The following is a 24,139-nucleotide window of genomic DNA, read 5'->3' on the forward strand; positions in this document are numbered from 1 at the left end:
GGCGTAGCACTATCGGACCTACATGATGTGTTATGTCGGCATCAGAACAAGTATCCCGGCGGCTGTGGTGGTGGCTGGGGACTTTAATAGGGCTAACCTAAAAAGTCATGCCGAACTTTCACCAGCACATTACGTGTGCTACCAGAGGAAAGAACGTTGGACCACTGCTATACGCCATTCAAGAGAGGCTACAAGGCTGTCTCTCTCCTCCGTTCGGAAAATCAGACCATGCCGCCATTTTCTGCTTCCGGATACCGCAAAAGATCGCGCGGGAAGCGGTAGTGACGAGGAACGTGAAGCGGTGGTCTGACCAATCAGAGGCTGAGCTACAGGACGCTCTGCATGTCGTCGACTGGGACATGATCCAATCCAGTTCCAGTGACGTCAGCGAGTTCTTGAAGTAGCAATGAGCCTCATAGCAACGCTAACGGACACCATCGTCCCCACGGTAAAAGTTAGGGTCTTTCCTAACCAAAAGCCGTGGGTTGATAGATCCATCCGTGAAGCTGTGAAGGCCCGTACTGCTGCCTATAACTCCGGTCTTGTATCCGGCAACATGGACGAGTACAAGGCAGCGGTCTATGGACTGAGGAGGGCGGTGAAGGAAGCCAAGAGGAAGTACCGAGACAGAGTGGAATCACAGATGGAGCAGCGCGACACCAGGCGCCTATGGCAGGGGCTACGGACTATCACAGACTACCAGAGCAGACCCCGCGCTATGGTGAGTGCCGACGCATCCCTAGCGGACGACCTGAACTCATTTTATGCACGGTTTGAGGCTAGCAACAACAGCGCTAGCTCGCCGACTAACAACAACACCGTTAGCGTAGCCGAGGTGAGTTCTACCGCTGGGGATGAACACACACTCTCTGTGACCGAGCACAGTGTGAGGAGGGCTCTGTTGAGGGTGAACACCAGGAAAGCTGCAGGTCCAGATGGCATATCTGGGCGAGTACTGAAGACCTGTGCTAACCAGCTAGCTCCAGTGTTCACCACAATATTCAACCTCTCCTGGCTGAGTCCGTGGTCCCCGCCTGCTTCAAGAGATCCACTATTGTCCCTGTGCCCAAGAATGCTTCTCCAGCATGTATGAATGACTACCGACCGGTGGCCCTCACCTCGGTGGTCATGAAATGCTGAGAGGCTGATAAAGGACTACATCTGCGCCTTCCTCCCTTCCTCCATGGACCCGCTGCAGTTTGCTTATCGCCCAAACAGATCCACAGATGATGCTGTCTCCCAGGTACTGCACACCACACTCTCTCATCTGGACAGCCAGAGGGGGCTATGTGAGACTGCTGTTCATTGATTATAGTTCAGCTTTCAACACCATAGTCCCCTCCAGACTGGCGGGCAAGGTGATTGAGCTGGGAGTGAAGACGCCGCTGTGTGCTTGGATCCTGGACTTCCTGACCGCCAGGCCACAGGTGGTCAGGGTGGGCAGACACACCTCCAAATCCCTCACCCTGAACACAGGATCCCCCAGGGTTGCGTCCTCAGCCCCTACTGTACTCCTGTACACACATGACTGTGTGGCCAGGTTCAGCTCAACACCATCATCAAGTTTGCGGATGACACAGTGGTGGTGGGCCTGATCTCCGACAACGTCGAGAAGGCCTACCTGGAGGAAGTTGCTGATCTGTCACTCTGGTGCCAGGACAACAGCCTCATCATGAATGTCACCAAAACTAAGGAGCTGATTGTGGACTTTAGGAGGGTACAACAACAGAGGACGTACTCACCACTGGGGATTAACGGGACTACTGTGGAGAGGGTGAGCGGGTATAAATACCTGGGAGTCCACATCACCGAGGATCTGACATGGTCAACAAACACAGACACTCTGGTGAGAAAGGCAAGGCAGCGCCTCTACCACCTCAGGCAGCTGAGGAAATTTAAAGTTTCCCAGAGGATCCTTCAGTCCTTCTACTCTGGAGCTGTAGAGCGCGTACTGACAGCAAGCGCCACAGCCTGGTTTGGCAACTGCTCCGCTCAGCACAGGATGGCTCTGCAGAGAGTAATGCGTTCGGCTGCCAGCACTATTGGTTCTACACTCCCCACCCTGCAGGACTTGTACACCAGGAGGTGCAGAACCAGAGCCGGCAGGATCATGAAGGATCCTCACCACCCCAACAACAGACTGTTTCAGCTGCTGCGGTCAGGCAGGCGCCTCCGTAGTCACGCTGCAAGAACAGAGAGACTGAGACGGAGTTTCTTTCCTCAGGCCATCAGGACTGTGAACTCCGACCTCACCAGGACCCCCACATAGACCCACACAACTGCCCCTCTTAGGCACACACACACACACACACACACACACACACACACACACACACTTACTGTAAATATTGTGTTGTTTTTTATTGTAAATAGTGTGTACTTGTTGCCCTTGCACATTCCTGCTGAGCATTGCCACTTTCATTTCACTGCACACCCTGTGTGTGTATGTGACAAATAAAACATCTTGAATCTTGAATCTTGAAGTTTAACGTAATGTGAATAACTTAAGCTTTCATCTAAAGCACAAACAACAGACCTTTCACACTAACTGACAACAACAATGCTCCACCTTGTTGTGTTCTGTCCACGAGGTTACATCTGGAACTCTAGCAGAAATAAAATAATAAGTTTCATATGAGCACAGGCCCTTATATAGCCTACTCTTAATGTGAGAAAGTGTCCAGAGCCGTGTGAGGGACTGTGAGGATGAAATATTAAAATATTAACGCTGAATAAGGTTAAACATGTTGGCATCTGCTCATAAGCTCTGAAGTATTTAAGGTTGGTAGGAATGTTTTTAGTTTGGCAGTTATTTATTTACCATCAAAGTTATTAGGCTGCAATTCCTCCTGAAGAGGACATGAATATCTTTAACAAAATGTCATAACAATCCATCTAATGGTCGACGACATTTCTCTCAAAACAACAAATATGAACACTCATTGTGGCATGTCATCAAATCACGATCCTTACCAATCTCTGGAGTTCTGAGGTATTTCCAGGATGTTTCTCCAGAGAAATGCAAATGTTGACCTGTTGGTGGCACGACAGGAAAGGTCAAGAGGTCACCAACGCCGTCAGGATTCATGCTCTGGGCACCAGGAATGTCTTTAGAGATAATATAATCTGGGCCGACCAGCCATGAATCTATTGTACGTGGAGTAAACATTTATGAATATTGTGCCATAAAATCTGCCAATCAGACAAACCTGGAGGGAAAGAGACAGGAGAGTATCGAAAAGACAGCACAAGAGACGGGAGAGGAGAGTAAAGACATCACTAAAGACAGGAGAGGAGAGTAAAGACAACATTAGAGACAGGAGAGGAGAGTAAAGACAACATTAGAGACAGGAGAGTAAAGACAGCACTAGAGACAGGGGAGGAGAGTAAAGACAGCAATAACAGGCCTATAGGAGCGCTTTGATGATCTGCATCATGCCGGTAGACATTTTGGATACAAGTTGTATGAAAAAACTGCAACACACGTGATGCAATTGCACTGGACACGAGACAGCACTGCCCCCATGTGACCTCAAGGAGGAGACATTTATACCTGTGAGGTGCATTTTCTACCTGTGAGGCGAGACTACTGACTACTTGGATCCTGCTAAGTATCTTCTTTAAACTAGTTTTATCTGCTAAAGTTACTGTTGTATTTGTTGATTAAAGCTGCTAGATTGTTAGTCTGTCCTGTTTTAAGGAGTTGTTTTGGTAGAGAGGTGTGTCCTGTGTTCCGACACCTGAATCTTCACTGATTGGACGAGCGATCGTCACCTGGTTTCTATTGAGTGTCATTTGAATACCAAAAAGCCAGGGCGGTGTCAGCGGCTGGAGGTAATTGGCACTAACTTGGGCTCATAACCGGGTGGGGTTTTTCGGTCAGCTGTAGCGTCAGCGTGACTCATCGGACGAAGACTGGAGGACAAAGACATAGGAGTCTTCCGTTGGAGTCGAGACTGGAGGACAAAGACACCGTTGGGTCGAGAGGAGGACAAAGACATAGGAGTCTTCCGTTGGAGTCAAGACTCGGAGGACAAAGACATAGGAGTCTTCCGTTGGAGTCTAGACTCGGAGGACAAAGACATAGGAGTCTTCCGTTGGAGTCGAGACTCGGAGGACAAAGACATAGGAGTCTTCCGTTGGAGTCTTGGCATTTTTGAATATGTGTGTCTTTTCCATACCTGTGCGTATCTCTACTGTAGTTACTATAGGACTCGCTCATTCATGTACGGAACCCTCCTCTGTTATCCTTCCTACCTGTTCTACTCACCCAGCACCTGGTCACAGGAGGCCTCTGGAACTGTCAGTCAGCCAACCCCAAGGCCGACTTCATCTCTGGCTTTGCTGTGGAGCAGTCGCTTGACTTCCTGGCTCTCACTGAGACCTGGATCACAGTAGACAACACGTCTACCCGGCTGCTCTCTCCTCTGCCTTCTCCTTTAGCCACACACCCAGACCCTCTGGTCGGGTGGAGGTACAGGTACTCATCTCACCCACATGGTGTTTCTGTCCCTACCGCTTCCACTCCTTATCACACTGACTTTTGAGTTTCATGCGGTGACCGTTACTCATCCGGTCCAACTTCACATTGTTGTTCTCCCCTGGTTCTTTGGGAGATTTCTTGGATGAGCTAGGCGTCCTCCTATCGAACTTGGCCCCGCTCATCCTTCTGGCTGACTTTAACATCCAGACAGATATGTGATGTGATCTCTCACTCTTATTAGCTTCATCTAACCTCTTACTCAGTCCCTCCTCCTACTCACAAAGCCGGCAACCACCTTGACTACATTTTCACAAGAAACTGCTCTACCTCTAACCTCACTGTGACTCCTCTCCATGTCTCTGACCACTTCTTCATCTCTTACTCTCTCGCTCTCTGGTACTGACAACCCACCCATATCTACAGACTCTGCACCTCCTCTGTCCCTCCTCTCTTGCCTCCTCTGTCCTATCTGCTCTCCCTCAACTGACTGCTTCTCACTCATGCATCCTAACTCTGCAGACACTCTCCTCTCTTCCCTGTCTTCATCTCTTGATTCTCTTTGTCCTTTTCGGACACGACCGGTCAAATCCTCTCCGGCTCCGTGGTTGTCGGGACTCGGTGCCTTGAGGAAGAGCCACCCTGCGGCGGGCGGAAAAAAAATGCCGCGTCGAATCAAGCGGAAGACTTGCTCTTCTATCAATCTCTCCTCCTCCTTCTCTTCCTCTATCTCTGCAGCCAAAAGCTCGTTCTACCTGACCAAAATTCAGTCTTCCTTCTCTAACCCCAAAAACTCTTCTCTATCTTTTCCAACCTCCTTGATCCCCTCCTCCTTCCACCCTTTTGCCGAGCCACTTTGTCGACTACTTTACAAACAAGATAGACGACATCGCTCCTCCTTTACAAATCCATCTTCTATCACCTCACCAACACTAACTTCTTCATCCCCTCTCTTTCCTCTTTCACCCCTTGTCTCCCAATCAAGTTCTTAGCTTGGTGACCTCCGCCCGACGACCACCTCGCCCTTGACCCCGTCCCCTCCCATTCTCCAGGCTATTGCTCCTGACCTTCTGACCTTCCTCACCCATCTTATTAACAGCTCCCTCTCAACTGGCTGTTTCCTAACTCTCTGAAGGAGGCGAGAGTCAACCCTCTCCTGAAGAAACCCACGCTCGACGTCTGAAGTCAGCAACTACAGACCGGTCTCTCTTCTTCCTTTTCTCTCCAAAACTCTGGGCGAGCTATCTTGAGCCAAGTGTCCTCCTATCTCCACAGTAACAACCTTCTTGACCCTCACCAGTCTGGATTCCCTCCTTGCTGTCTCTGAGCAGCTTCACACTGCTAGAGCAGCCTCTCTCCTCTGTCCTTATCCTTCTCGACCTTTCTGCAGCATTTGACACCGTGAACCACCAGATCCTGATCTCTTCTCTTCAGGACCTGGGGATCTCATTTCTCTTCCTACCTTAAAGACCGCACCTACGGGTAACTTGGAGAGGATCTGTGTCTGATCCTTGTCCTCTCACTACTGGGGTTCCTCAAGGCTCGTCCTGGGTCCCTCCTCTTCTCTCTGTACACAAATTCTCTCGGCTCTGTCGTTCGTTGCATGCTTGCTCCTACCATAGCTATGCTGATGACACCCAACTGATCTTCTCGTTTCCACCATCCGAAACACGGGTGGCGGCACGATCTCTGCCTGTCTGACTGACATCTCTCAGTGGATGTCTGCTCACCACCTGAAGATCAACCCTGACAAGACTGAGCTACTATTCCTTCCAGGAAAGGCCCCCACCCACGACCTGACTATCACCTTCAACAGCTCTGTGTTGGCCCCTACGGACTGCCAGGAACCTCGGGTGACACTCGACAGTCAACTCTCCTGACGGCCACACATCGCCATGACACGCTGCCGGTACATGCTGCACAACATCAGGAGAATCGTCCTCTTCTTACTCAGAAGGCGGCGCAGGTTCTGATCCAGGCTCTGGTCATTTCACGCCTCGACTACTGCAACTCCTCCTGGCTGGTCTACCTGCTAAGGCCATCCGACCCTGCAGCTCATCCAGAATGCAGCAGCTCGTCTGGTCTTCAGCCTCCCGAAATTCACCCACACCACTCCGCTCCTCCGCTCTCTCCACTGGTTACGGTGGCTGCATCCGCTTCAAAACACTGGTCCTGGCGTACCGTGCTCTGAGGGATCGGGCCCGTCTACATCCGGGATATGGTCACACCGCACACCCCACACGTCGCGCTCCGGCCGCAACAGCCAATCGTCTTGTGCCTCCTGCCTCGAGATCCAGACTGTTTGCTGTCCTGGCTCCTCAGTGGTGGAACGAGCTCCCCACTGACATCAGGACAGCAGAAAGTCTCTACATCTTCCGTCGGAGACTGAAAACACACCTTTTCCGACTATATCTGGATTAAAACACAGATTAGCACTTCAGTGGCACTTAGATAGCACTTACTTATGGTACTTTTGTAGTTCGACTATGTTGAGGAAATGTTACTTCCTGTATTCTTGTTGTTCTTAGTTTGTACTCTAGGTTGAAATGCACTTATTGTAAGTCGCTTTGGATAAAAGCGTCTGCTAAATGACATGTAATGTAATGTAATATACAAGAAGCAGGTGGTGTCAGGAATGTGGTGACCACTTCATGTGGAGCAGAGCGTAAATTCCTTTGTCGCTGTTCTTGTGCAAACACATTTGCATAACACCCTCCATTTCTACACCACACACACACACACACACATACCCGTTTTTATCAACCCGTGGGGACGCCTGACTAGAAGCAGCCTGGTGGGATCCACCCTTTCTGAAGGATCTAGAGACATAGTTTTAATTGCTAAAATCCTGATATTTTTTTGTTCACATGAAAATGACTTTAAACCTCAAACACTCTCTCAAAAATATAAAACATGAATTTCCTTTCCCCAGGGGGACCAAATTCAGGTTATGTATATTGGCATACACTTAACACCACGGTTAGGCACTTTACAGTTCATGACAATTATTTAATCTATTTGTATTGGATGAAACTCTATTATGAGATTAGATTAACACTGAGCCTAAACAAACCATATCTAATCATAAAATATAAATAACTGCGAAAAAGACCTACAATTAAATAGTTGATAAATGATGGATAATATAGCTGGACTTTTAAATAAACAGGACTTGGTGTTTTACCTAAACAGTGATATTGGTTCAACATTAAAGATGCTATCTCCCTTCTGGAAAACTATTACCCTTTATACAATAATATCTTCAAAAATCAGTTGCTTGAAAACACTTAGACCTACTGTACAAAAGAGAGACAAATTAAGCTCATATTGTAACAGCTTTTATTCAAAACATCCTTTGTATTCATCTAAAACACGGATCCCTTACAGCTAACTCGCCTCACTTTGCCTCCATTTGACATCAGACAGCTGGCTGATGGAGTCCAGATATTCTTTGGTCAGCTGCAATTTAAATATACAAGATGATGTGAGTTAAATTACATTCAAGAAAAAGTAAGCAGGCATAAACATGTTTCATTGTCATTGAGATCCCCTTAAAACCTGAGCCAATGAACCCAGCATCTGGGGTCAGGTTATAACTGCACTGTCAGGGTTTTGTTAACAGCGACACGGTTTACCTCCACTGAATCACTTGGCTGATTAACACACGTGTGTAACACCAGTGGTACACCTGGAGAACATGTTTGTTACACGTGTGTTAACAAACAAACACATGTAACACAGGTGTAACACAAGTGTTCTACAGGTCTAACACACATGTTACACCTGTGTTACACCTGTGAAACGTGTGTTACACCTGTTGAACATGTGTGTCACACGTGTGTTATATGTGTGTTACACGTGTTCGACGCGTGTTCCACAGGCAGGGTTGCCAGGTCTGTGTGACAAAACCAGCCCAATTTTGGGTATAAATAAATTATTTCATTTAAAATATGGATTTTTATTTCAAGATATACATGTAATTTGCATGCAAAATAGGTCTACCCGAACCAGCGGACAACAAATTCAACCCGCGGAAACACTTCAAAAGTAGCCCAATTCCACGGGAAAACCGCAGACCTGGCAAAACTGTCCACAGGTGTAACGCACGTGTAACACACATGTTCCACAGGTGTAACACAGTTGTTACATGTGTATGTTACACATGTGTTACACCTGTAGAACATGTGTGTTAGACGTATGTTACACCTGTAGAACATGTATGTTACACCTGTAGAACATGTATGTTACACATGTGTTACACCTGTGGAATACGTGTGTTACACCTGTGGAACATGTGTGTTACACCTGTGGAACACTTGTGTAACGCCAGTTGAACACGTGTGGTAACACCTGTGTTACACGTGTGTTACACCTGTAAAATATATGTTCCACAGGTGTAACACTTGTATAACTTGTATAAAATAACTACTTGTATAACACTTACCAAATTCTTGGAAGCCTCCAGTAACTCAGATAAGGTCTCAGATGAGGTCTCCTCCTCCGGGTCTGGACGTCCTGAGGGCTGAACACCAGAGACAAACAAATCAATTCATATTTCTCCAGAACATTGAGGATCACAAAGAGCTAAAGAGTCAGAGTACTACACTCATACAGACATATTTTCTTTTATATTACTAAGACATAATGTGCAAGAGTCTTTGAATATCTTTGTAATACCATATTCCATAATTAAAGACTTGTTATAGAGATACTAAACTGGCTTGAGTGAAGTTCAAGAAGCTCTCGTCAGCATTGACCTGCACTTAATTAATCAGGTTACAGTGGCTTTCTCTAGTCAGCTGATCACTAAGCTGTCACGAAAGTCTGGTTTCTGAAGGCAGGAGAGTGGTTTTCAGAAACCAGTGCTGTAATATTAAACGGGGTTATAACCTGCTTCTTCCATGTGAACATGTGCAGAACAGACAGAAGGCACCACCTGGGCCAGTTGGAAGCAGAGATGTTTGAACGGAGTGATGCGTCCTTGTATTTAAAATAACCAATCGTCAAACATCAACTAACACAAAGCAGCCTTAAGAATGCTAAATAAGTCTGTTTTCACTGCTGACAAATTGACGATACATTCAGACACGTTAAGCGTTGAGAGAAAAGGCTTTGCGCTGTCTTACTCCCCCCTGCCAGTTCAATAATAATTAAATGTATAATCTAGAGCTGTGAAAAATAACACGTAATTAACCTGGTTACACGATGCATGCAAAGACATTGGGAAGAGTAATACAAATAAAAATAAATTACTGTTCTTACTACAACTTTTTTGCTGGAATGAGCAATAATGTTTGGCTTTTTTTCTGGATAAGGCCTGTAGGCTTGTTAGGTAATTAACTACTAGTAACTTGAAATACTCAATATCAAAAGTAAATAATGTGAATGTCAACTTTGGTTAGTGTTAGGATATGATAAAGCCCCACAAAAGGGAATTACAGTAGAAAATGCTGACAATATGGTCCAACCAGACAGGTGAAAAGCTAGCTTACTTCAATATCACCATCACATGCTAATATAAAATAGTGAACCTTTGGCTATAAACATGTTAGCCTACATGCTTACACTAATAAATAACAACTAAAACAGTTAACTTTAGTTTCATACTACTTTACTTACCTTGTTTGCATTTGTTCTCCCTTCTTCGGCCTGTTGTCTGCAGGGCTCTCAAGTTTTGAAGAAAGGCAAGAGTGACATGTAGTACCACGTTCGCCAAGAGTAGGTGGTCTGCTGCAAACTGCAGAAAATCGTAGAAAACTTGAAAACAATAACACAACCGGAGAGCAGCGGCAGCTAGACGCGGCAGCTAGACGCGCCAGCGTTCACTCCCGGTGATCTCTGGTCATCTGGTTATGCTATGTTGCCTCCATTTGCTGACGCCGCATGTTCCTACTGAGGAAACTCCGTGAGGCAGTAGGTGGGGGTTGAGTCCGATGGGGACCGCAAATGTCAGGAAATGTGTGTTTAATCCTCACTTATTTGAGTAAGTGTGTAAATAATATATATTACATCCTAGCATAGCCTAGTATTGTTTGCATAAATGTTATGTGTAAAGTGGAAAATCACTGTGGAAGGTTAGAAGCTTCAGCAGGGCATTCCGGCACCTGAACTGATCAAAGAAGATAACAGTGACACACGAAATAAACTTTATGCACCACGCTCACCCTAGATTTGAATGGATCAAAGCAACACTCATGCTCACATGAACAGGAGAGCCACAGAGACATTTACTGAGCGCAGATAAGATAAGGAACGGTCCAAGCTATGGCAATTATTATCCGGATTCACACACACACATGCTCTCTCTCTGACCCACACACACACACACGTGAAGAGGCCCTTTGATTAACGACCTTCTAGACGCAGCGCATCCCACTTCGGAAGAGATAAGATTATCTTAGAAAACTCCCGAGCTCAGTGGAAGAAGCTTCAAAGAAAGCAACAAGTGAATCATATCTTTCTCTTCCCACACTTTTTCACAACACATGCTCTCATTGGCAGGCCAAGAAGGACCAATGAATGAGCGAAAGCGATGGAGGCAGAGAGACGAAGAACCAATGAGAAGACACCGCCCTCTCTTCGCTGGACCAATCAGAACTATTCTTGATGACTATTGATAGGTTTTTTCCTCTCTATATCATGTAAAATATTCACGGTCCAGGAGGTGAGAAATGAATCACAGACAACGTAGTATCTTTGAAAGCTTTGGCCAAAGGGGAAGCTCAGACGCACGTGCTACGAGCACGACGACCTCCAAGACATTCCGAGCCACCCTTTGGTCCAGCCTTTTATTGAAAGCTTAATCACACACACACACAACAACAAAGGAGAAGTGTAACTGAGGACAAGTTGACATATTCCTTCCGTCTGGTTTATTATCACTTCCTTATCAGACTCCCCAAACCCATAACACAACCTTCGGGTGGGAACGCGGAGTTCGGGAAGCTCCTCTGATTGTTGAGTTTAAGATACGGTAAGCAATAACATAACATACATTTATATCTCTGTCAGTTCCCTCCTGTTTATGCTATTGCTTATTATTTAAACATGGTCAATAAGGGCACTCATTTGATTTTTCTAATTTCTAAGCAGCATGTGATTTACGTATGTGGGTTAAGCAGTCCAAGCAGAATCATGATTATTCTTTTTTTCTTACACATAATTTGTTAGTAACACCACACCAATCTCTTTGGGAATTAAACTTTTAGTCAGCAGCTTCACATCAATAATTGTCCGTTCCTTGTGAGGAGTTTTACACAATTATGTCATACAAGCTTAAACCAAAAGTTTACGTTATATTTTCTTAAACGGGAGCATTGACAGGTCTTCCCATGTCATCATACATATGAATATCTGGTCGTTTCAATGGGCTCCATCCGTGAGGTGAGCCCAGACACCGATGTTAGGGTATTGATTGCTCTGATTGTTATCACACGAATAGACGGGATCACACAACTCAGGACACAGATGACGGTCAACAATCCCGCACCTAACATCGTCCCCGTTTTTATAAGGACTTGCCTCCATGAGCCGTTAAACAGCCAATCATACCAGCTTTCATATGGCCTGGCTTTGTGGTCGGCCGCCATTGCTCGCTGCAACTGATATAGGCGGCCGAGTGCGTCGGTCATGTTCTGGGAGTGGACATCATCAGTAATATACGTACAGCAGGATGTGTTCAGAAGGACACATGTTCCTCCTGTGGCTGCGGTAAGTAAATCAAGGGCCATTCGATTCTGCATCACCATGGACTGTGTTGCATGTGTGTCCATTCTTTCTCTTGTGACAGCAGCGGGTTGGTACCAGCTATGTCCCTTCTTCCTCGGGACCTCTGGAAACCTTCTTTTGCGGCGTCCTGTAACAGAAAACACAACCAGAACGCGCCTATCGCCATGGCCATGGCCGCCAAGACTCCGATACTGCAGGGTGCACACATTTCTCTGCACTTAACTCTGAGTCTGGAGGGTCTTCTTTCCGCTCCTTCTCCCTTGCTCCTCTCGTTTGAGTTCCTCGGGACCTCTCGCTCCATCACCCGAGCCGACACCTAAGAGCAGGGATCGTTGGTTTCTTCACTGACGTTGAGATGGCTGTCTTTTAAGCGGACAGCCCCCTTTGAAGTCAGTCTTCCCCTCTGCTCGTGGTCGTCTCGGGATCAGGGCACTGGTCCGGGATTTCTGTAGGGAACAGTTTGCAATGGGAAAGATGTATCCAAGTGGTCCTCTCGGCTATCTTTACAGCGGTTGCAGTCGTCAGAAGGACTTGGAATGGTCCCTCCCAGCGAGCGTCGCTCCACGTCTTTTCTTGATGACGCGGATGAAGACCCAGTCGCCGACCTGTACAGACATAATGGGGGAGACAGGTGAATCTGGCAAGACATTTGCTTCCCTGACTCCTCTCCCCATCATGGTCTTCTTCATGTACTCCACTATTGTTTCTTTCTCACCCACTTGCTCTAAATCTGGGTGAGTTAGTGGTAGGCGGTAGGGTCGTCTATGAATGATTTCAAATGGGGTAGGGCCCGTTTGGGTCGGAACGATATGCATGTATGTTTTCACAATGTCTATGCACTCCAGCCAAGGTTTTCCTGTTTCAGTCATGCATTTCTTCAGTTTGCTTTTTATGGTGCCGTTGGTTCGCTCTACCAATCCGGCACTCTGTGGGTGGTATGCACAATGATTTTTTAGTTCAATGTCCATAATGACGCTTAGTTTTGTTACTACCTCGTTTACAAAGTGTGAGCCATTGTCACTGTAAATGCGTCTTGGAATGCCATGAGTGGGCAGAATGTATTTGCATATGGCTTTCACCACTGCTTCAGCATCTGCTTTCGTTGTTGGTGCAATTTCTACCCATTTGGAAAATGCATCCACCATTACTAAACAGTATTTGTAATGACCGCATGGCGTGAGTTCGATGAAATCCATGTGCATTACCTGGAATGGGTATTCAGGGAGCGGGAACCTGCCTCGCTTCGGGCGAAGGTTTCCTTGAGGGTTGTGCTTGATGCATGTTACACATGCTTTACAAAAAAGTTTTAAGTAGTTTTGTATATTTATTGTATAGAAGTATTGTTCTATCATAGATACCATCCCTCCTGTTGAGACATGGCATCGCCCATGACTCAAAATAGCCACGGCCTTAAATAGACTTCTTGGTAGGATCGGTTTCCCTTCTATACAAAGCATCTTGTTTTCCTCCGTGGCCCCCCTTGTTTCCCATGTGGCTTTTTCTTGTGTTGTTGCATTCGCTTGTGCCTCTCGTAGGATCTCAATGTCTATTGGACTTGACGGTGTTGTTCGTACTCGTGTACCTGTGGTGTTTTAGCCGCTCGTTTTGCTTCTTCATCAGCTTTAGCATTGCCTTTTGTTATTTCATCTATGCCTGTCTGGTGTGCTCGGCATTTTACTACAGCTAATTCTTTAGGTAAAGTTATAGCTGCTAGTAAACCCGTTAACAAAAGTGCATGAACTACTGGACGCCCAGTAGATGTCACCATTCCCCTTTTTTCCCACATTTTAGCAAATATGAACAATGTTGAGTGTGCATATTGGCTGTCGGTGTAAATAGTCAGTTTTAGGCCTGACCCTGCTTTGCATGCTTCAGTCAGCGCAACTAATTCTGCTGCTTGGGCGGAGTATGTGGGAGGAAGTGGGCCTGCACTTATTACTTCCCCTCCCTGACTCACTACCGCATACCCAACTTGGTTTTTTCCACATGCATCCTTCTGGGCTGACCCATCCACATACCACACCTCCCCTTCGGGTAGTGCGATATCCTTCAGGTCAACTCTCGGCAACGTGATAGTATCAGCAATCTCTACACAGTCATGTGGTGTGCCATCTGTTGTTGTGGGAACAAACGATGCTGGATTAATGGTGATACATCTTTGGATGGTTATGTGACCTTGGCCTAGTAACACCGCTGTGTAATGCAATTGTCTCGCTGGTGACAGGAATGTTAGTTTTGCTTGTAGCAATAAGGCACTCACTGCATGCGTAACCATCAATATGGTGGGATGAAACAAAATGATATCTGCCGTTTGTTCCACGGCCATTGCAGCTGCTGCAATGGATTGGACACATTCGGGCATGGCTTGAGCAACTGTATCCAAGCGTTTCGAATGAAACGCTACAGGTCTCATTTTATCTCCCTCTGGTTGCAGCAAAACTGATGTCATAAACCCTCTTTTGCAGTCCACTGCCAAAGTGAATTCCTTTTTATAGTTAGGGTGAGCTAGAACTGTGCTACCGCAAAGTAGTTGTTTTGTTTTGTCAAAAGCTTCATTAGCTTCACAGGTCCATGTTAGTCTGTCGTTTAGAGCGAGTGCCTTGTCATACACTAATGCTAACAGGGGCGCAGTTTCTTTAGCATACTCTGGTATGAACGCACGGCAATAATTACACAGCCCAAGAAAAGACAACATTTGTTTCTTTGTTTCTGGTTTCGGGGCATTTAATATTGCTTTCTTTCTGTCATTAGTAACGCGTTTTCCTTCTCCACTGATTGCATGGCCTAAATAAGTTACTTCTGCTTTTGCTGCCTGTAACTTGTCCTTGTTGACCTTGCACCCGTACTTTCCTAAATGGAGAAGTAGCGCTCTCGTGTCCTGTTCACATGCTTCTTGAGATGTGGAGGCCAACAAAATGTCGTCCACGTATGTGATTATCTGGCTATCATTAGGCAGATTTGCTGCTGACACGACTTTTTGAATTTCGGCTGAGAATATTGCGGGACTTTCAGCATATCCCTGAGGTAATCGTGTGTAGGTGTACCTCTTTCCTTCATATGTGAATGCAAACCAATATTGACTGTCTTCGTGTACAGGAATAGAAAAGAAGGCGTTGCTTAAATCTATTACTGAAAAACAATTTTTGTCTGCTTCTATCTGGTTCAGAATGGTATGTGGATCAGGGACCACTGGAGCTCTGATGATTACAGCAGCATTCACAGGTCTGAGATCCTGTATCATTCGCCAGTCTTTACCATTCGCCTTTTCACTGGAAAGATAGCTGTATTACAGGGAGAGCTTGGACATTCTGTTAAAACTCCTGCTTTTAGTAATTCCTGGATTACGGGAGCGATGCCCTTTTTTGCATCGGGTTTTAATTGATACTGTCTAACACATGGTCTGAAATCACTTTTTGGTGTCAACACAACTGGCTCGGCTGTTGTTATTAAACCCACATCGGCTGGTCCTTTAGTCCACAAAGTGGATGGCATGTTCTGGAGGAATTTTGGCATTGATTCCTCCAGTGTCATTACATTATCTCATGTGTCGTCTATTTTTTGTTCTCTTATCTTTGGTTCAGCCCGTACAGTGATTTTGAGGTGTACTCGCCGAAACCCAGTGGAACCGTTGTGTACCGGGAAGACTTTGAGTTGTCCCCCCTGTCCCTGCCTGCTCACTCCTCCTTTGAATGCCTTGCATTTAAATGCAAATCGCCACTTTCCATTACAGTTCTCCTGATTTACCGGCCCCCAAAACCGAACCCAGCCTTCATCTCCGAGATACATGACATCATAACCACACTCTGTATAACCCCAGGGAATATCATCATACTCGGTGATTTTAATATTCATGTTAACAACCCCTCTTCCTACTCTGTAGCTGAATTCCTCAATCTTCTAGACAGTCTCAACCTCACTCAACATGTCAATGTCCCAACACACTCCAGAGGCCACACTCTTGATTTGTTGATCACCAACTCCCACCCCAGCAATCTGTCAGTGCACGATCTGGGCGTGTCCGACCATAAAGCCATCTCAATGGAGCTACCTACCCTGTCCCCCCTCAATAAACCCAACAGACAAATCAGTTTCAGGAACCTTAAAAACATCAACCCAGTCACCCTGACTACTGACCTCCGCCATCTCTCCGCTGCCAACCTCCCTTCAGTCACTGAACTCGTGGAGCTCTACAATTCATCACTTAGCACTCTCCTGGATTGCCATGCCCCAGTCAAGACCAGAACTGTCAACTTCACATGTTCAGCTCCCTGGTACACCAGTGAGCTGCGGCTACTGAAGAGAACGGGGCGTGTCCTTGAAAGGCGTTTCAAGGACTCAGGACTTGCTGTTCACAAACTAGCCTACCGGGAACATCAGAAGGCCTACAGCAAATCCCTCAGTGACACACGGTCCCGGTTCTACTCCCACATCATTAACAATAGCCCTGGTAACTCCAAGCAACTTTTCTCAACCATTAATCATCTCCTTAAACCTCGGACCTCCCTACACTCAGACAACACGCAGGAGCGATGCAACAGCTTCATCTCTTTCTTCAAAACAAAAGTAGACATCATCCGCTCCCTTCTTTCCAGCCTCCCCGCCCCGCCCTCCCCTCTCTCCAGCCCCTGCCCCCAGCCCCTGCCCCTGCCTCACCGCCCCCTTCTCCCAAGCCCCCGCCTCCCTACCTCCCTGCCCCCCCATCTCTCCAGCCACCCCGCTGTCCCTGCTCCCCTGCTCCCTCTTCTCTCCAGCCTCTCTGCCCCCCCTGCATCTCCAGTCACATCCGCTGACCCTCTGTCCGGAACTACTCAGCCCCTTTGCTGTTTCACGGACATCACACAGCATGAGGTTGAAGTCATCTTGAGGAAGATGAAGCCCTCGACCTGTGCCCTGGACCCATTTCCCTCAGCCCTGATAAAAAACCACTCCTCTGCAATAAGTCCCCTGATCACTAAAATCATCAACCACTCCCTCCGGTCTGGCCATGTCCCCACGTCTCTGAAAACTGCTGTCATCAAGCCGCTACTCAAAAAGCCCAGCCTTGACCCCCAAGTACTTGCCAACTACCGCCCAATCTCCAACCTCCCTTTCCTATCAAAGGTGTTGGAAAGGGTAGTTTCTGCCCAACTCCACAACCATCTCAAATCAAACAGTCTGTATGAGAAATTCCAGTCTGGTTTTCGCTCTGGCCACAGTACTGTAACTGCTCTGGTCAGGGTCACAAATGACCTGCTGATGACGGCTGATGCTGGCTCTCCATCACTACTTATCCTTCTTGACCTCACCGCAGCATTTGACACCGTGGACCACTGCATTCTTCTACACCGCCTCCACTCCTCCATCGGACTCTCTGACTCTACCTTGGCCTGGTTCACATCATATCTCACGGACAGAACGGAGTATGTGTCCCTCGGAGGTGCTAAGTCAGAAATGCACCCTGTCAGCTGTGGTGTCCCTCAAGGATCAGTCCTTGGCCCCATCCTCTTCACTCTGTACATGCTCCCTTGGTCGTGTCATCAGCCGGCATGGAATATTTTTCCACTGTTACGCTGATGACACCCAACTCTACATCAAAACCAACCCAACCCCCTCTGCAGCCCTATCCACACTCTCCACCTGCCTGGAGGAGATAAAGGCATGGATGACGGCTAACTTTCTGCAACTTAACAGTTCAAAACGGAAGCCATTCTCATTGGCACCCCACACCAGACCCGGTCATCCACTATCACCAGCATCAACTTCTCCGGCCACGACATCCACCTTTCATCCTCAGTCACTAACCTCGGTGTCAGAATGGACCCTCACCTGACCTATGAGGCCCACATCAAACATCTTTGCAAGACCTCCTTTTTCCACCTCAGGAACATTGCAAAACTCCGCCCCACACTCACTCTCTCTGATGCCGAAAAACTTGTCCATGCCTTTGTCTCCTCCAGGCTGGATTACTGCAACGCACTCCTCATCGGGATCCCTAGCAAGAACATCCAGCAGCTGCAGTACATCCAGAACTGTGCTGCTAGGATCCTGATGAGGGTGCGGAAGTACGACCACATCACACCGCCTCAAATCCCTCCACTGGCTACCGGTCCAGTACAGGATTAAATTCAAAGTCTCCTGCTGACCCACCAGTGCCTCCATGGCACTGCCCCTCTACCTTAAAGAACTCATCACCCCCAATCCTCCCACGCCATCTCCGCTCTGGACTGGCCAACCTCCTCCAGCCTCGGAGGACAAGGCTCCCAACCATGGGCGACCGCGCCTTCTGTACAGCTGCTCCCAGTCTGTGGAATGCTCTCCCCGACCATTTAAGGGCACCGCAGACTGTGGATTCTTTTAAAAAAGGCCTGAAAACCTATCTTTTTAGAAAAGCGTTTGATTGACTACTTTTTAAACTCTAAAGTCATTTATGTTTGGTTTTATTTTATTTATTTTAATTCTTCTCCTTTGTTTGTTTTTAGTTTTTCCCCTTTTTGTGCAATGTAGCACTTTGAGATCCTTCGTTGGATGTAAAGTGCGTTATAAATTAAATTTATTATTATTATTATTATTAACCGCTGGTTTCCCATTGCATGTCATCAGATGACGGAGTGGGATGCCAATCGGTTACCATGGTTGCGCGTTTAGCTCGGGGCCCCATATCTTTCCATTCGGAGTTTTTGGCTTTTTTAATGGAAACATGAGGAACGCTGTTTTGGACCTGGAACAATGGTCTGTCTGTGTTTTCCAATTCACATTGTAGCCACACATTTCCCGGAATGTCCTTCAGTAGATAGGAGGCCATAATCTTTACAAGGTCATGGGCCAAAAACGCCTGTACGTACTGTAGATCATTTTCTCCCCCCACCCTCATAGTTAAATGCAATTTCTGTCTGTGATCGGTATAAGGCCTGTTTGTTTCTCCGATCGGTTTTTAAGCCATGTTTCTACGTCTTTGTTTACCTCGTAGGAGAAGTATATGGTCTCACTCATCTGGGCATTGTACACTCCCTCGGAGTCTTCGTCTGACAATGCTTTTGCGACCATTCCTCCTCGCACCGGGGTCACGTATACTTTTAGGGCCAACATGGCGTCTCTTCCTAATAGTGGTACTGGACATTGAGGATCGACTATGACAGGAATTTTACAGTTTCGTCCGGTCTCGGGGTCTGTCATACTTATGTTTTTTGTCACCATGTGACGAGCTAGTTTACCATTGGCACATTTTATCATAATGGTCTCTTCGTAAATGTAGTGTCCGGGGCACTTGGGTCAGTACCGTTTACATGCTCCAGTGTCACATAAAAACTCCACTGTTTTCCCGTTACACTCAATCTTTCTGTACGGTTTTGTTGTCAATGCGTTTAACATACCCCAAGCACCACAAATGTCTAACATTACTTCATCTTTCTGTTTGTTAGTCTCCTCGTAGTCAGTCTCGTTCTCTACGAGGGTGCTGGGGCTGCTCTGTGGTTGTCATAGGGGACGTTTCCGCCCCCACTTAGGGTTGGGGCATTCACGTGACCAATGTCCAACCTCTCCGCAGGCCCAACATTCTTCCTCATTTCGCCCTCTACCCCTCCCTCGAGTCTGTCCACGGCCTCTTCCTCGGCCTCTTCCTCGGTACCCTCCCCTTGTGGTTTCCCTCCCCTGGTATGCAGTCAGTCCAAAATCCCCCCCCTCTCGAACGTAGACCTCTGGTCCTTTGTTCATTTTCAGTTTAATGAGGTTTTCTGCGTGACGCGCATTTGACATAATTGTGTCCATGTTAGCTGTTTCCCAAGTGACGCAGTGTTTTCTAATCCAGTCCTCTATAGGTTTCTGGATACCACGGAGGATGCCGTGTTTCAATGATTGTTGGTAGGGTGTTCCTCCCCCATCCTCGTAGGGGATCCCACTGCTTGCCCTGTGTTCCTCTTCGTAACGGAATTGGAACTCGGAGACTGACTCTCCGGTCCCTGTTTACATGCAGCTAATCTGCTGTGGGATGCTGATTGTTGGAACAGTGGGCGAGCTCTTGTCATAACGGCCTCTACCTGGTCTCTGTAACGCCCGCCCATTGGACCGTTCAATGGGTGGACAAAGCGTTCTCCTTCGTCCGCTATTCCTGTATAATCCCCCCTGCATTTCACCCATCGTAGCACGAACATTTTCTGCATAACTTTCTCCATCTCCTTGCCGTTCAATTTGTAGGATTCGGCCAGCATGAACAAATCTAATACGAACTGATCAAAGTTTTTCTGTGGTGGAGTAACTCCTTCACATGCATTGGTACATTCGGCCTCCATCCATGGCCGGAACACATACGTGGTGTGTCCGCATCATGTGGATTAGAGACTTGTAACATTGGAAATGCGTTTGCTTTCTTCGGTATGTCGGTGGGACGGTTACGTAGGCGTGTGGAAATCGGTGGGGGCTTTGGGTCCTGGAGCTCTTTTAATTTGGGATATAACGGTGTGGTGACGCGGTCGTATGCTGGAGGTGATACGTCCTCCTCGTCATCCGGCTCGCTCTGTGGCTCCTCTCCGGAGCTGGACGCTGTTGCTACGGGGTGCTGGTGAACTGCTTTTACGTTGGTCTCGTCCAAATCGGTTTTTGTGTACAGGGCCTGTGAACTCTCTTTCCCTCGCGTGATTTCTACGGCCCTTACTTTTTCTTTTACTTGGGCTTGTGCCCTCTCTTTTGCTGCTCGGAACCACTGTTCTGCTTGTTTTAGTTCGTGGTGTTTTGATTCGCTGAGTCTAGGTATTTTGTTTTCTATGGCGATGGTTTTTAGAGTCTTACAGATTGTTTCTATCTCAAAAACATTTAGTTCGCCGGAAAAGCCGTATTTTGTTTTCCATTTTCTCAGATATTTTACACTATCTGAGTCCTGTTTGAACATAAACAATGCGTCGCCTGAAAATTCGCCTTCAGGCTTTCCGTGAGAATGACCCATTGTTTATGGTGTGATCGTATAGTATTAGTACATTTCCTCGTTTCTTTACCCAAACTTGCCAATCTGTGGTTGTCTAATTGAACAGGTCGGGCGACGCTGATTCAATAGAGTCACAGCATTCATTCACAAACAAATATAAACAAACAACGCTAAACAAACACATAGTTCTCCCACAAATATGTATTAGTTCACCACACTTATTTTTTCGACGCGTAGTCAACCTTTATTTCTCGCAAAAAGGGCAAAACCTTATTTTTTCCGACGCGTAGTCAACCTTTATTTCTCGCAAAAAGGGCAAAACCTTATTTTTACGGCGCGTAATCAACCTTTATTTTTCGCAAAAAGGGCAAAACCATACATACTTTGTCTGGGTCAGTCTCCCTCGGTCTTCCGATCCGCCGGATCCCGTCAATCCACGACTGGATCTCCTCTCTGCAGAAATTATTATCCACTGCTGAGCGGTCTCTTAATCCGATGATCAGTCGGGGCCTTGCACAGGTGTCAGTGGCTCCGCAGGAAAAAGAAAAATCCAGCCGATGGGTATGTTGGGATCCGGGTCACGGCACCAAGTTATGATAGGTTTTTTCCTCTCTATATCATGTAAAATATTCACGGTCCAGGAGGTGAGAAATGAATCACAGACAACGTAGTATCTTTGAAAGCTTTGGCCAAAGGGGAAGCTCAGACGCACGTGCTACGAGCACGACGACCTCCAAGACATTCCGCCGAGCACCCCTTTGGTCCAGCCTTTTATTGAAAGCTTAATCACACACACACACAACAACAAAGGAGAAGTGTAACTGAGGACAAGTTGACATATTCCTTCCGTCTGGTTTATTATCACTTCCTTATCAGACTCCCCAAACCCATAACACAACCTTCGGGTGGGAACGCGGAGTTCGGGAAGCTCCTCTGATTGTTGAGTTTAAGATACGGTAAGCAATAACATAACATACATTTATATCTCTGTCACTATTTAAACCATCGCGCCCTCTGCTAAAGCGCCTCTCTCTGGTCTGAATACAATAGGTATCGGGCGGAGGGGGGTCCATGCATGATGTCTACTTGTATCCTGATTTCTGTATAAGGCCACATTTACACATAGCCGGGTATTTACAGAAACAAATATTTCTGCCGCTCCGTTTTCAAAAATAACGTTGTACACACAAGGTCGTTTTCAAAAAAGTTTCTGTTTATATGAACCCGCATAACTATGCCAAACCTGTAGTCGGCAGTGTAACGAGAAGGATAAAGACATGCAAACCAATCAGAATTCTCAAAACCAACAACAACTACGGAAAACACGATCAACTTCCTTTTCCTTTAGAGCAGTGGTCCCCAAACTACGGCCCGCCTCCCCATGTGGACCGGCCCCCTGAACAATACCAGAGACGCGTTCCGATTTATAATTTTTTTCACCTGGCCCGCTGCCGTTGAGATTGCAGTGAGACGCGGAGAAAATGTGGAGTGGTGCTCTTCGCAAAAGAACATCTTTGATGGGACGTGTCGCGTCTCGGCCAATCAGCGTTCAGATGTCCACAGCGTTTCGGAAGTTAGGTTAGCTTGAATGTTAGTCCGCTACATCTGCTGCTGTCACGCTGCACGGTGGATCGATACTAACAAAGTACCCGTACGTTAAAAATGATGTGATTTAGCATATTTTTAGTATCGATACTTCATTAAAAGAGCGATCAAAGCTTACGCGCTGCTTCACTCCGTTAAATGTTGTCTGCACACGCAGCACTCACAGCGCTCAGCCGTGATGCGCGCACACAGGTGAGCACATTCTCACTAGCACCCCCCCCCGGCTGGCCCTCCAGCAGACAAGGCAAACGTTATGTGGTCCTCTTAGGGGACCCCTGCTTTAGAGAGTAAAAATACGGTTCTTCCTGGTCGGATCCAAAACCGTCGGCGGCGACGTTGGCAGGCAATGTACCTGCGTCTTGGGAGTATAGAAAGCTGAAGAAGGACTGCTGACCTCCGTGCAGTTCTTCGCCTCTGCTCCTCGATGTAAAAAATCTTTTGTGTTTGTAAATACAAACAGGCCAAAAGGGTTTGCATTATCGCACAAATGAGCACTACCTTGACACCATCCATGATCAGCAAGCAAACTAACTGTAAACATAGGACGCTCACATGACGTGAAGCATTTTTAGTCGCATACTGTGACGTTTGACAACCTAAAACTCCGTTTGACCTAGTTCACACGCAAACACAAAAACTGAGTTTTCAGAAATCTCCACTTTGGCCAGAGTTTTTAGAAATGATCGTTTTCCGTGATAAAACCTCAGTTTTTGTGTAGTAAACGGGGTCTAAAATGCTTGATAGATGCAAAGTAAAAGTCTACCGCTGTTTCTTTCAGTCAGAGCCGTCCGTTGATGTGCTCCTGTCCAACATCAACAAGTGCAGAAATAGTATTACTATAATAAATTAGATTATATAAGAAGCATAGTAAATTGACTATCATGTTCTGTAATAATAGTTTAGAGTATATATAAGAGTTTATAATACTGATTAATTTCTATTTTGTAATGCAAGTTCCTACTGAAACTCCATGACACAGAAATGTGTTTAACCCTCACTTTTTGAGCAAGTGCAGAAATATTATCATTGCATTGCTTAATTTGTGTTTCAGCAAAACATCAGTGCTTCAAAAGAAAAATACGTTGATGTTTTTAATATCCTTAATTCTAAATACATTTGACAAAGTTGTGCTGATGCTCCAAACTATATTACACACATAGTAACTTGACTATCATGTGTTGTAATACTAGTTCAGTATTGAACAATTGCATTTATAATAGAGATGAATACACATTTTATAACTCATGTTCCTACTGATGGTGAGTAGCTGAAACTCTGTGACTGCGATGTGTGGGGGATGGGTATAGGTCAAATGGGGACCGCAAAAGTCAGGAAAAGTGTGTTCCTCAGTGCAGAAATAGTATCATTGAAGAAATAGTTATTGCATTCCTTAACATGTGTTCCAAACCATGTAGAAGACAGTTAGTTGAATG

At 46.5% G+C, this 24,139-nt stretch overlaps 1 long non-coding RNA gene across 1 annotated transcript; it reads right to left on the minus strand.

Moving 5' to 3' along the window:
- Window positions 1–11,337: 11,337 nt before the first annotated feature.
- LOC130212573 (uncharacterized) lies at window positions 11,338–22,088 on the minus strand. Its single transcript, XR_008835378.1, has 2 exons — window positions 21,905–22,088; window positions 11,338–11,396 (listed from the first exon to the last, which is right to left on the minus strand). It is a non-coding gene; the product is annotated as an uncharacterized LOC130212573 (long non-coding RNA).
- Window positions 22,089–24,139: the final 2,051 nt, after the last annotated feature.

The sequence above is a fragment of the Pseudoliparis swirei genome, chromosome 22 (genome assembly GCF_029220125.1).
Source record: "Pseudoliparis swirei isolate HS2019 ecotype Mariana Trench chromosome 22, NWPU_hadal_v1, whole genome shotgun sequence".
Taxonomy (NCBI): domain Eukaryota; kingdom Metazoa; phylum Chordata; class Actinopteri; order Perciformes; family Liparidae; genus Pseudoliparis; species Pseudoliparis swirei.